Source organism: Ostrinia nubilalis, chromosome 8 (assembly GCF_963855985.1).
Source record: "Ostrinia nubilalis chromosome 8, ilOstNubi1.1, whole genome shotgun sequence".
In the NCBI taxonomy this organism is placed as follows: Eukaryota; Metazoa; Arthropoda; class Insecta; order Lepidoptera; family Crambidae; genus Ostrinia; species Ostrinia nubilalis.
In genome coordinates, this window is record NC_087095.1 from 4,249,434 (window position 1) to 4,264,213 (window position 14,780).

The 14,780-nt window shown below is 36.7% G+C and overlaps 1 protein-coding gene across 2 annotated transcripts in view; it reads left to right on the top strand.

The window, feature by feature from the left end:
• Positions 1 to 14,780, top strand: part of LOC135073749 (uncharacterized) — a 54,025-nt gene that overhangs the window by 7,482 nt on the left and 31,763 nt on the right. For both annotated transcript variants that reach the window (XM_063967915.1, XM_063967917.1), the window contains exon 2: positions 461 to 513. The gene's annotated coding sequence lies outside the window, so the exon portion shown is untranslated. The remainder of the gene's footprint in view (positions 1 to 460; positions 514 to 14,780) is intronic.

The window sequence follows — 14,780 nt, forward strand, 5'->3', positions numbered from 1 at the left end:
AGATTGATAATTTAAAGGTAATGTTCCGCTCTCCTGCGTCGACGCCCACAGCGCTGTTTATGAGGCCATTTAACCGATCTTAAATTTGCGGTTCGACGACCCATGTGGCCCCATGATTTGCATCGATGATCGATTACAAACCAACGTTTTTATAGTTTGTTGTACAAGTTTCACGACGACAAAAAAGGAGTTACGTTAAAATGAGGTCTCCTAACCTTCTGCATGAAGCTTAGAATATAACAATCATCATGATAATTTTAATTTCCAATGCCGTTGTTCTTTTTGTTACTACGCATACTAGTAGACCTGTCTCTACTATGTAGGTAGAGTATTGTAGATGACCTTGTAGACAAAGAAATCTGATTTAATGATGAAAACATCGTAGAAACGATACATTTGCCTTAAAATAGACTTATCGCTTTATAAGTAAAGTAAGTAACAAAGTATCTGTCTGTTGCAGGAAATGCGATCGGCCGCATAAAACAACGTCTCCCGAGTGCCGACCACAATAACGTAAGTATTTATTTGTGTGGGACGCCCACTTTCCTGGCTCTATGCCAACAAGTTTGAAAGTTTTAAGGAACTGTAATACTGTCCAAATAATTACCCGAAGGTTCATCACGCGTCTGTAGTACTAAATATAAACTTCTCAGCACGTTATAAGTTTATTTTAGAGTTAGCTTTTGCAACTACACACACCGGCAGATTTAGAGGAACGGAAAAAAAAGCATCAATATCATCATTATTTTAGGAAAAAAATGCCTAATTATGACATTATTTTTTAATTTAATTCTAAATATGAAAAAAATAATTGCCAACAGTATATTTTTTTAATTATTTTGTTTAAATTACCCCATCAACAGTTTCGTTGAGTGTTTTGAATTGAATGAAGCTTTTGCTAATTTGGATTTCTTTTACGTGAAAGATGTTTTTTTTCTGAGAATTTTGTTGTGTAAGCATTCAGTTACTTATAAGGGTTTATTATGCCCAGCTTAGCACCGTCAGAAATCATTAAGGCAGATGAAATGAGAAGTAACGGCCATGCATACAAATCGGCTGCCGTAAGACGTCGTTGATCAGTATCGACCACCCATGGCAGTAACCAACGGTACAGATTGATCATTTCTGTCGTTAGGAGGAGGGTTCAAGTCAGAAAAAGGCGTACTTCGCGACGGGATGACCGTTTTTTACAACTTCGAGTTTTCAGAAAGTCGCGGTTACCTGCTGTTCAAGCCAGAAATAACCTTAAAGACACTCGAGGAGTAAGAGTGACTGAGCCCACAGTTCACAGGAGATTTACTGAAGTTGGTATAGGGTCGTGCATACCCGAGAAAGCTCCAACTTGTGACACAGCACCGAAAAAACATATTGAACTTTTCACGTGAATATCGTGATTGGGTCTTGAACGACTGGAGGCATGATCTCTTCACTTATGAGTGCAGAGTTCTCTTAAACCAGATCGATGGAAGATAGCGAATATGGAGACACAAAGAGAACGTAACATTTAGTCTTCATTTTGAAAATATCGTGGTTTATGGAGGTAGCTTAATTCTGGTGTGGGGAAGGATTTGTTTGGGAGCTCGCACGGAGTTAGTGGTGGGTGATGGAGGAAATACGACTTCTGAATGGTACACTAGGAACATTTTAGAAGAACATGATGTGCCATTTACTCCATTTATTGTGGACTCCTTTAGTTTAATTCACGATAATGTTCGTTTTTACAGTGCTCGCTCAGTACAGGCACATCTAAACCATTTGGATATACCCATGATGCAGTGGCTGGCAAGATCCTTAGACAAGAATCCTATAGAGCATGTCTTGGACTTTCTTAAAAGATGTGTTAAATTCAGAATACCACCGGTGGTGTTGAGAAACGCGTTACTAGAGGAATGGCAGACATTGCCCCAAAATACCCTTCATAACATTAACTGCAGCATGCTCAGATGAATGGAAACCATCATCAGAGCAAGAGGGGGAAATACCCATCATTAATTAATTCATTTGGTTAGTGATAAGCTACCCTAATTTTTAATCTGGCCACAATTTCTAATTTTTGTTCAAAACTGAAAAATTGAAATTTCGTTTCGATGATTTTTTATTAAATAAAAACGACTAAATATTTAAAAAATCTATGTTATTTTATTTTATTTTAATTATCTCTTTATTTTGTATAATAAATATTTCATTGATCAGTAGTAATTTTCCTTATTTTCATACTTTTTTTTGCGTTCCGCTAAATCTGCCGGTGTGTGTATTCTGACGAAATATTTTAAGATCGATGTTATCTCATCTATCACCGATGATTCAGAACCAGTTTGAATAAAACATATCGTTGTAATGTAGTCTACAGCTAACCTCCTTAGAGCGAGATGTTCATTGTTCTATGATAATTGTTTGTGTGCAAATAAGTTTAGTAGAGAACACACGGGCGAAGTTCATGTTCGACGAACGGTACTTTTTGTTTTTTTCTGGCATAAATAATATTATTTGGGTTTTTATGACGTTTCTAGCTTACACGTGTTCATTGTCCTAATATTCATCCTTGACAAAAGCCGATTAGTTAGTGTCTCAAAGACATACTTAATGCATTTTAGCAGCTAAAAATTATTGCATACTTAGCATATTGCTATCCCATAATTTTCTTTAGAATTTTCATATCATTACTGACAAATATTGGCTCCCTACTCCAGATTGCTTTGTCTACCAGAATTACCAGGTACCTAGGTAGGTACTACTGTTTGATAAAATGGGTGAAGTTTTAGAAACTAACGTAAATCACCTCATTTTCAGGCGTTCTATTAATAACAAAGTTAGAAATAAATTGCTCTATGTTTTCAAAAATATCACTAGCGAAGACGTCAACGTTCGGCCTTCAAACTTCAAAGAACCCTGATCAAGCTTCAGAGAAGCGTGATTACTGGTTAGGTAGAGCTGGGATCCATTACTTATTGTGCCAGGACCACTGCCAACAAGGGTGTAGGGTTTTAACCCCAAACACAAAAGGGTAGTTTTCAAAGGGATATGTATTTACAGGCTTCTTGGGGCTAAGTCAACGCTCCTTTCTGCCATGAATAGGCTACCGGTAATTCCATGAAAGTTCTTAAATATTAAGTAACACAAAATTAAACGGTTGTGTAATGAAAATCCGTGGGAAAGCAATTGAATTTGTATTTAAGAAATGATTTGATAAATAAATTTATAATTCTCGATAAATTACTATCGATAAGCTGTATCGTCGTGTCGTAATTGGAACATTAATATTCAGCCTGCGCGCGCGCCTCTACCGGCCGGCAGATAGACGATAGTGGACGTAGCTGAGGAAACAACGGCAGATGTGTTGGCAGTGATTATAAAACGAGATTTTGTTAGTCCGACGATAGTTTTTTACCCCATCCCTTCGTTTTTTAAAAGGACGTTTTATTGTCCTTTGTTGTTAGTGGCCATTTTATGGTCTCATAGCCCTTCTCAACTATTATTTCTGAGACATTAAAGTCTGTTTATCACTACATTTTACAGACCGTAGGTACACAAAGTGCGTTGCGACTCGTCAAACTAAAACCTTATGCTAGAATTTTATTAAATAGTTAAAGAAACCGCGTCAATGCACATAAACGTAACAAGCATTAATGTAGTTTTTATCGCAGCTCTAACTAATCAATGTAACTAATTAATAAATTAAATAAAAATAAATCGTAACTTGTTTTGATAAAGCAAAAATAATTGTATTGGTATTGACGTTAGCGAGTTTTTCTCGAGCCCGACGAAGTACGAACGCCTACAGTTAAACCACCTACGGCCTGTCATTGACAAGCGTCGTCGCGTTAGTGTAGGTATTGTTAGCTGAGCGAAACAAATAAATCTCTTTAAAACTAAATACATAGGTATGTCTTTGTAGTAATCTGGTGTCGACATCAGACAAAACTCTACTGTCCATACCATACCAATAGACCTTGGCATTCTTGTGAAAATCTCCTAAAAAGATTGGAAGTTAAGAATCAAGTGATCTCAACGTAATTTCACCTTACAATCTTTGAGCAGTCATTCGTATCACCGAATAGAAAATTATAAGTCTATTACCAATTGTATGGGCGCGGACTTTAATCATTACCCAGTTTATATTTGGTTTGATTTATCGAATTGTACAAATATTTCCTTATTATTACTAACTTAGTTATTTTAATGTATTGAATGTTAATAAAAGAACAGTAACGACCTTTTTGCGACCGTTATTAACGTTCAGGGTCCGTTTTATTTCGGCTCCATGAAAATGTAGAGCAGTAGGCAACAATTAATAATTCCAGATCTTAATCCTTCAAGTCATTTGAAGTAGCTCGGCGTGGCGCGTCTATAAAAAACATCCCTCCGACTATTTATCTTTCAATAATGAACTTGACCCAGCGACTGGCCAAAAACGTGACGCCTGTCTGTGTCAGCCAGCGCGACCTTCGGGAACTTTGTTTTATTTGTTCTGTATTTCCAATAGGCAATTTTTGTTTCGACCTCATTCTGTTTCTCTTTTGTTTTAAAACCGATAAAAAGTTAATTTTCGGTTTTTAAATCAAAAGAGTTTTACTTTCAGGTTTACTTTCAAAATCATATCATCATCATTTCATTACAATCAGCATAAGCAGGAGCACTCTGCAAGTGTAGTCCCATTAAAGTTTTTCCCGCGTGAAATCGCGTACCTATGCGTTTTTTTACCCTGCCCTGGCAGAAGCAAGAGGTGCCTTGACAAAAGTCAGCTTTTAATACCTGAAACTTCTGAAAAAAAAACATTTAACTTTTATTTGCAAAACTTCTGATTCACAAATAACCTTACGTTAATAAAGTTTTATCCTCAGTCAGAGAGGCAGAGCAGGAAAAACTACAAGATTGGTTGCATACATTTTTCACGGCAGGAAATGTGTTATGCACAATGCTCTGTGCTTTGGTTATGCATATCCTTTGCCTTAGGAGAAAGCAAGACGTGACAAAATGTTACAGGTATAGGCTCTCTCAAAAACTTTTGGTGCTCCGTGCAAAAGCGTCTGATTCAGTGCAGCAATACAATGAAGTTACGGTTCGCGCGGGTGTCGCGCCAGGGCGAGGGGCGGGGGTGAGGTCAATGACGCGCCCGTCTGGGCCCCGCCCCGCCCGTCCCGGCTCGCCTGAACCAGTTCCCGGGCCGCCTGTAGCCTGTAGCTCACCATCTCTTCAGGGTTGCCAATCCAGGGGGTTTCCCTTCGATAAACAGGCAAATCAGACGATCCTCATAATACCGGTTATGTTTTGCATTTGGACAATACATTTAGCATGCCTAAATAAACAACATGTCCGATTGCCTTCGGGTCTTACCCAAACTTAATGAATCACCAGTCAAGTGAATGATGTTCTTTATGCATTATTTTAATAATATTGCAATTAATCTGCATTGAAGTGTAGAGTTGACACCCCTATTCTATCTCGTTTACTCTGGGATACTACAGGGATACTGTAGTTACCTGTCGAACATTCTTGTTAGGCTGCATTCTGCCGACGAAACAAGGGGAAACGGACTTATGCTCGAGCGACTCGAGAGGAAAATTATTACCAAAGTGTGTAAAAATAGATGTTTGATACGTATGAAGTAGATAAGTAACAGAAAAATCAATGAATCCCATACGAGTATTCTTTTTGCGAGTCCCACGCAGTAACGTCTCTACAATGTTTTGTGTAATTCATGTAGGCACTTACCTATTTATATTTTTTATAATTCAGCACATTTGTGTCGTCTATAATGACTAATACAATATCTACGTGTATTTGCTTAGGTTCAACGTGGTTCAACGCACTTTATGATTTCATAACACTGTTATTTATACCTACTTCGCTAATTTCGACGTATTTTTCACTTTTTTCCATGAAACACGTTTGTGAGGCTCGTGTCTGGCTACGTTTAGGGGACTCGCAAAATAGGCGTAATATTTCTTAAAATAACTATTTCAGAATTATTTTTTTATTTCTCGTTGAGAAGTAGAGCTCTCCTTAGTGAAAAAACAACGAAAAAGATATTAAAAGATGCTCATGAAAAGTAGAATGGGGAAATGTTTGACGAGATTAGTAAAGAAAGACTAAAGACACACACTACACTGAATTAACTTCATGCAAACTAATTTTCATATTGTGCCCGTAACATGCACAATTGGACTATCAATCAAGCCATGACGGACGTTTGCATAAGCGTCCTACGCTTTTTTTTTCATTATTTTTGGATGATTTTAATCCAAAACTCATTCGCAAACGAGTATGAACCCCTATAAATGTAGATTCGTGTGCGAATTACAATTCGAATGCTTTGAAAATCCGTCTCTACTTCTCGCGTGGCGCAACCATCGCTTTCGCAAGCGTGTTGTAACCACTGCTCAAAATAGTCGAAAGTTTTTTGGCCACGCATGGCATGGCTCGTTTACCGTCACTTCTCGTTCTTTTGCCACAAAAAAATTTTTAGCTAATGGCTGAAAATCACTTGAACTTGGAGAACACTTATTCTGGTCTTTCGTTGGTGTTATCACCTATCATATCAGCTATCATCTATCTATGTAGAGCACAGACACAGCATTAGAACCGTCGAATTTATAATGACCAGTGTACAAATCTCTTGATTTATCTTATTACATTAGACACTGAAAAAGCAATAGATACCCCTATGGTTATGTAGAAATAGGCCTACCTACACAACACTGTTGACCAAACTGGGATTCGAACTGAATAAATCATATTAAAATGTACTAGGTAGTCACACTGCGATCGCATTCAACGGACCGGAAAGGGTGGACATGATTCAGGGGCTTTCGCCCTACGGGCCACGAACAGACTTTGAATAAATAATTTTATGTATAACAACTTTAGTAACTAGGTCAGCTACTGCCTCTATGGACTTCACCTAAAAGTTATATGAGGTGGGTCTTGAGAATTAAAAGACTGTACCTTACAAGTTAGTATACTTACCTATTTATGGATTCTAGAGAGTGAAGTTCTAAAGATGTAGAGTTGAATTTTGATAATTAAATAACTTCAAGCCCTCTTCAAGTTTAATAAGGAAAAAGCTAAGAAATATGTTCTAGGATTGCTTAGTATGGTTTGTAGAAGTTGTCGTACTTGTAGTTAATTATAGATTTGACCTCAATTTAAGTTGAGGTCAGCGGGGGATACCAGGAAGGAAACTAGGCTGACCAAAAATTTGTGCCTTGTTTATTTAATTTTATCCTGTCACAAAATGTAGCCGCGTGATCTAAAAAGTTTCTACGTCTGCTGTACGAGTACATAACCAACCAACACTGTATCATAATAAGTTCTAAAGAAAAACGTACTTTTCCGTTGCGAACATCTAAGTAAATAGGTATCTACGAATATTCAATAATAATAAAAAAAAAGTTCAATCACACTGGAAATTAACGGCCGAATACTCTAGAATCAACTACGAAGATCCATCAACAAGTCAACATCTTTACTAAAGGTAAACAACTTATTCTAATTTACGATTTGTCTCTCCGCTTGACATCATCGCTTGTACACACAAACACGTTTATTGAAAAATTGTTGCATCGTTAATTTAATCATTTTATTTAGTTACTTAAGCTGTATTTTTGTCAGTAAAATAGTTATTTAAAGCGCTCGTTCCAGGAGAGAGGCGAGAGCTCGAGAAAACGCTTCAGGTTCGGATAATTGGACGGGCAGGTTCGTTAAAATAATTTTACTGAAATGGGCATGCGGCCTTTCGAAAGGCTAATTAATTTATAGTGCGTAATTACAGAGGTTGTCGTGCTCTCGTTCGGTGCATTATCCTGACGCGGATGTGAGGCTGAGGGGGTCAACGGTTCTCCTTGGCGGGGTGTTCACTGGCCGACCTCATTCGGCCACGTACGATACGCTAAAACGACTAAATAATGTGCTCACACAATACACACACCTTTTAATAGCCTCTGATTCAGGCCAGCTACAGGTTGATCATCATTTAAGTCGAACAATTGAAGAAGCACGATCATTTTAATGCGGGCGGAGCGACAACTAATATTACAGAAGATTATCAACTTAGTAAACAACTTAAAAATAATTGGATGATTAAATTACCTTAATGGTTAATCTTCTGCGTTCTACCAAGTTACTAGTTATTTCATTTTGAGTTACGAGAACGTTACGTCTACACTCGTATGTGTACTGTACAGTTCTAAAGATGTCGAGTGAAACTTCTAAATACGGGTCTAACTAAATTACGTTTGTCGCAAATATCCACAGTCGATCTAAATGACTCAGAATGGTATAGTTTTACTTGTAATAGCCGCGAGTGAGGCACCAAGCTTGTGATTACATCTTGTCGCGGCCCAGGGAGTTCCGTTCACATACTTAAACAGGAAAATTGTTTGTTTCGTCACGGTAATGGGTATAACTATTACTCGTAGACAAGTAGAACATAAATTGACTTTTTCAAAGAGTAACCTAGCCGATTGTAAAGTTACTTAAGTTAAATTATCTTCTATAGCTCTATGCTACAAAGTAGTGAGGATTTTCATCTGATTCGTTTATAACTTGGCTGCGATTACGATCTACAATCAAAGTCATCTTCAGGCACTGAAGTCTCAACTCAAAAAACATGTTTTATACTCTTTGAACAGAAGCTCTCCCTTTTTTCAGCGCTTTTGTGTGGTGAGAGAAATGTAGAGCTGAATATGTTGAAATATGGGGTAGAGAGACCAAAAATCTGGCTTAGTTCTTTCGGCTTTCGGGTACCTACAAACTATAACAAATAGAGACCACGTGCGCCCGAGCGTTGACACACTTGTTTGGAAACTATGCCGTGTTTACACGACTGAAACACTGCGCGTATTGAAGTTTTTACATTGTCATGCGGTTCATTAATACAGACTATTGTTTCTGGGCCGCTGAAATGGTTCAATCGCACAGTTTTTATTAATACATTATTTATATCTGCTCCAATTCGTGGTATTTAACTTATATTATTCGGCTGAAACGAACGAACGATCGAACCTATATTAAACTAGTTCTGAAATATTTAAAATAAGCAAATCAGGTATACAAAGATGTATGTAAATACAAAAATAGCTCAAAGGTTACTTACGCGACACTAAGATAGTAATCCGCCTTCGTAGTTTATTGACATTTTCAGGATAGGTTATAAAATAAATTTCCCGAACTGTTCGATCTTGAAAAACTTGATTTCTTTGCAAGGCGCGTTTAGTTGAAAACCTTGGAATAACCAATTCCGCGAATAAAGGTCACCGTGTGCAAATCGTGGATTATATTCAGATTTATGTCGGTATAACGACCTGCAGATAAAACAGTATCGGGCAGCGAGTGTACGATAACGTGCAGGTAAGCTGTCGATTGCTTTAGTTTAATGAATATTTATATTAATTTTCTTGTAGCGTTGGATTCCGTTGAAGGAATGTTTAAATTTTGAAGTACTTAGTTGAGTATAGCGTGGTCGCGCTCAAAGCAACCTTGCGCGCGCCAGGTCAGATTTTTCGAAGGTCGATGACTCGCGGCGGTAATCGCCACTACTTATTATTATTTGCCGCGCACCCCGCCCGCGCACGATGTTTCAAATAAGAATTTGCCTGACAGTCTCGATGCGCACGATTACTATTTGACTGATTTTATCCGACAATGTTGACATCCAATTTGGCATGTGGCTTTTCTTGTTTGATTCGAATCAGACATGTGAATCACATCCTAACGACTTAATTGAGGTCATTGTGGGCCTTTGGAATACCTATTTACATAGTCACTAAAGAAAATGTAAAAGTTAATTTTAAGATATAAAGAAAACTCAACTGTGTTATTGATGAACGACCATCACTGGGTAGGCGTAAATTTTAAGGTCACTCATAAGATTTCTTATTCAAATTCCACCCACCTCATTTACATGGCAAGTCTGTCTCAAAATTGTCTTCAAAAAACAAAAACCTTGCAACTTACATTTAAGCGCACAATGTAAGCTGCAAGTGTCAAATTCTCATACACTCATGATTTCAAATGCGTGGTGTAGGCAGGTCGAACGCGACGTCATCAGGCGACATTGTCCCGCTTGCGCAACATCTGGCCCATTCCGCGACAAAAAATTAGATGAATAGCTCCCAATGATCCGGCCCCACAAAGAATTGGGCAACGAGACGGTTTGTGTAACTTACTAGCTTTCAATACGAGCTGTCACGATCGTGTTGGTTGGTGGTTAAAGGCTTTTCATTATCAAAAAGCTTGATTATGTTGCTTGTTACGCTAAATTGTTGCTATAAACTACGAAGTCTACCAAAACTTGATTAACTTGCTTATTGAGTATTTTTATGAATGAGTAATTAAATATTTAATTGAGGTTGAAAAACGTCAGAGAATGAACTACTACTCGTATTAAAGTAAAACTATTTGGGTTGCACTCGTATTAATTGATTGTTGAACTAATTAGGTAATTTAGGCCAAAACGTAGTTTTACAACCGTTGTAAAAAGTATTGCTGCATTATAGGAGTTTTCGTTCGTTCGTTTCAGCCGAAAGACGTCCACTGCTGGACAAAGGCCTCCCCCAAGGATTTCCACAAAGACCGGTCCTGCGCCGCTTGCATCCAGGTACCTCCCGCGACCTTCACCAGATCGTCGGTCCACCTAGTGGGAGGCCTGCCCACGCTACGTCTTCCAGCTCGTGGTCGCCACTCAAGAACTTTCCTGCCCCATAGGAGTTATGGTGTATTCTTTTTTAATTTACAACGAGGAAGCTCTTGGCCTGTATCTCACCTGATGGTATGTGATGATCAGGCTGAAGGTGGAAGCGTGCTTCACCCGGATCCTCAACCACGAAGGAACTGGCTATCTTACCTCTTACTTACTTACATTTAGATAAATATTCAAAGCGTTTATTTTTGGTAGAGGTCATGAGTCAGGGTTTTAATAATACAACTTAGGATCGGTAGAGAGCACTAGAGAGAGACCACAGATCACGGAATAAAGGTTAGGTAGTTGCTTCTTTTTATTTTCTGAACAAATCCAAAATCACATTTTCCATAAATTTAATTTTTAATAAAAGATGAATAAATAAAATATAAATCTACGATCAAGAGCTCACGCGGACCGCGATTTTACGCTACGCGGAAGTCTGCGTTAAAAACTCGTGACTAAAATTTTTATGTGCGGTATGATTTATTACATCGTCTTAAATGTTATTACTTATTACATTGAGTGGTTATTATTTCTAGTCTATTTTGGTTTTGGGGAATTCCTCCTACAACTCCTCCTACTTGTCATCTTTATTTGTTTGTGTGCCTAGTCTTTAGTAATTAATTCCTACTTATAGTGGGAGGAATAGGGCACAATAGTTCGACTTTCATTTGTCATGTTTATTAGAATCATTCATGACTCTCACAAGTTAAGGGTCACATGCTTTAGTAAACTACGTTATCATGGTCTAAATTCTAATACACTTCTTATTGTAAATTACATACTACTACCCAATGTGAAAGTGTATCTGCTTCGCTTTATAGTACCTACCTTACGCAAGTCACCTTTTGAAAGAAAGGGCGGAACACGTGGAGAATTCTATAGATTTTTTTCAAGCAAAATAGTAGGGGAGAGGGGGGCAGCTTTGGACAGGGGCAGCTTAGAACAAATGAATTTAAAAATCACTGGTTTAGGCTACAATGGTATAAATCACAATTTATATTGCCAGCACTGATGCGCATAGCCGTCACATCTCATTTTTAATATTGTAAGTTAACCGGTAAAAGTGTTTTTTTGTTTTTGACTGCCAATTTCGCACTTTTTTATTTTGGCTCTAAGGATTTTGTGGACGTAGTTTTATAAAATAGTAAGTGGTTTGTTTACTATATGGAAGTTTAAATAGTTTCAATGGAGATTTAATAAGAAATTGCAATATAAAAGTATGTTTCGTTATTAAATTTATGTTTTTTTCTGGAGATATACCCATGGGGCAGCTTTGAACGAAATGGTTGGGGCACCTTTGAACTTTATTAATATTCTTTTTTAAGTGGTATTATGAAACCTTAAGTTTTCTAATACTTCGTAGAAGGTTCTTACACAAAAAATAAGCAGATTGCTTTACTGTGACAGATAAAATTTCAAGCTGGGTGAAGTCCGGGCAAAAGCTAGTTTTAGTAGTTGATTGATATTTTTAAATTATGCAGTTTTCTCTTTGATGTGTCATTAAACAGAAAGTTTATTAGTATTTAGTTAATTGATTTATCTTATATTTACTTTTTTTTAATAATATCCCTTAGTTTTGTGTTACTTTGTACAGAGTGATGTTAAATAAAATAAACATGTTAAATTGATCCCAAATGACACTGATCATTGAAAATTTTGTTTATTAATTATTTAAAAAATACACTTTCATAAATATTCAGTTTCATATCATTTTAAAAAATACTAATTCAAAACTGCCTCAGGCGTGTTCAAGGCTGCCCCGACTACGGGGCAGTTTTGAACGTTTACAGGTCTGTGCAAAAATCTAAATATCTTAATAAGCGTTCATGAATAATTAATAAGAACATCATTATTTTGTTGTGTGATAACCATGACCTCTATCTAGGAAGAAAAAATTAATGAAATTAGTCAAATTTCGAAGATATTTAATAAAGTATAAAAATTGTTCAAAGCTGCCCCCCTCTCCCCTACCCGTGACCAAATTCAAAGGGACAGAGTCAACTACCTGCGATTAGAAATAAATAACTCGTTGGATTTCAGATAAAAAAAATCTTGATGGATAAATTCAAAAACTATGAGTATACCTAGTGTGTAACTTTACATTTAATTCATATTTTTCATGTGATTCTGTTAATCTTAGCTTGAGCATTCTACTGAACGGATTCCTTTATTAAACTTAATCGTAGGAAATGAGAGGTCTTGGTTGACTGGATATCTGAATGGAAAACAATTTCCACATAAGTACATAAAAAGTTGCGGACACAAGTTATAAATAAAAATTGAGTATTGAAAAAAGGTCATGGTCATGCGCTTTGCAAAATTGAATTTAATAACAACGTTTTAATTGCATTATATCTTGCCAATCATGAAGGTTGATTGTCTGGTTGATTGTTGTGCTGCTACAAACAAATTGTAGAATCGTGTGCGAAGCGAAAAAAGCGCAAATTCGCTGACCCAGTGACCCAATTGCCGCGTCCACAGGCGAAGGTCAGGCCACTGCCGACTGCCGCTGGCGGTGCAACGTGGCCCGTGTCGTTCCAATGCCATTATAAAGCTATTATGAAACATATGTGACAATATCGGTAAAATAGAAGACATTGGGTCGATACAATCAAGCGGTGACGGTCAAAGTAGAGTACGGTGAGTTGGAGTAGACACTGCGCTCGCGACTCACGTAGCAAGATAATAGGTAATCGCAAATATTGTTCAATTCATTTACGATTGTATTATGTATAATTTGAAATAATAGCACAACTTACGTACGTAGTTATACTTATATTATCTGTGGTTATACCTACTTAATAACAACTCAGTAACCAAGAAAGCGTTCTCAGAACAGAATGTAAATTTTGAAGTAGGAATTACGATCAAACACCATAAGTTCGTAGACAACGAAAAGGAGTCTGAAATAGTTGAAGATTTATTTTGATATTGTTGATTAATAAATATTGTACTGATTAATGACGCATTTACGCATCGCAAAATAATAATTGGAAGAAATGAAAGATAATTATTTACCAATTTTTCCTATTGCTATAACTACGAGTATACACGGTATACGAGTATCAAAGCTAACGGATGTGAATTTAATGAACAAAAGAATAAGCAGAAGAGGATAGCAATTAGTTATTCTATTATTAGAAAGAAAATTCACGCCTGAAGAATTACTTACGAAGGATTACTCCTACATATTTTCGTATTTATCTTCGTTACATGATGCTATCTTAAAGATATTATAACATTTATTCATGTTATTATACATTAAACCTTATTCATATACAATTTTACTAATAGCCTGCAAATTGAAGTTACAAATCTGCTCTTAAAAATAAACCATAAACGGATTTTATATTCAGAAGAATTTGGATTCGATCCAAGCGCATAAAACGATATTGATTCCGGTCGAAACTTTAGTTTCACTGCTATCAAAACAATCCCGATGCCTTGTGGTCTGAAAATGATCGTGAATATTATTTTTCAGTGTGCTTTTAATCCAATTCTACAGATATTGGTCGTAATGAAAATTTTCAGAATTTTCTCTGTAGTTTCTTTGAGTTGTCACTAGCTAGGTAGGGTAAACCAGAGAGTGATTGCCCACTGGTAGTGATTGCCCGCTTTAAGCATAATATTGTGAGGTGCTGACTTTGAATCACTCTAGTTAGATTTGAATTTACTAAGTAGATGGCTCCGAGATCAATGTACAGTAGATTTAAAATTTACAATAGAAAACACAAAAAATATGGCGGATTTTGTCAAGACTGGTGAAAATGTTACTCAAACAGGTAAAGACTTTAACAATTTTACTAAGGAATTACTTGCTTAGAGGTTAAATTTTTTTTGCAAGTTATTTATTAATATTCAACTAATGGTGTATAGTCATGATGAAATTATAAGTGTTTTCTCCATTATCAATGAAAATAACTGATAAAATTTGATTTCTAACGGTCATTTTAACGGTGGGTAATCACTGCACGTAAATCTGTATATTTTTAGTTATTGCCCACCATCATTTCAGTTATTGCCATATGTTAATGTATAGTTATTGCCCAGGGCAATTATTATTAGAGTGTTGCCACCATGCAGTAGCAGTGTTTAA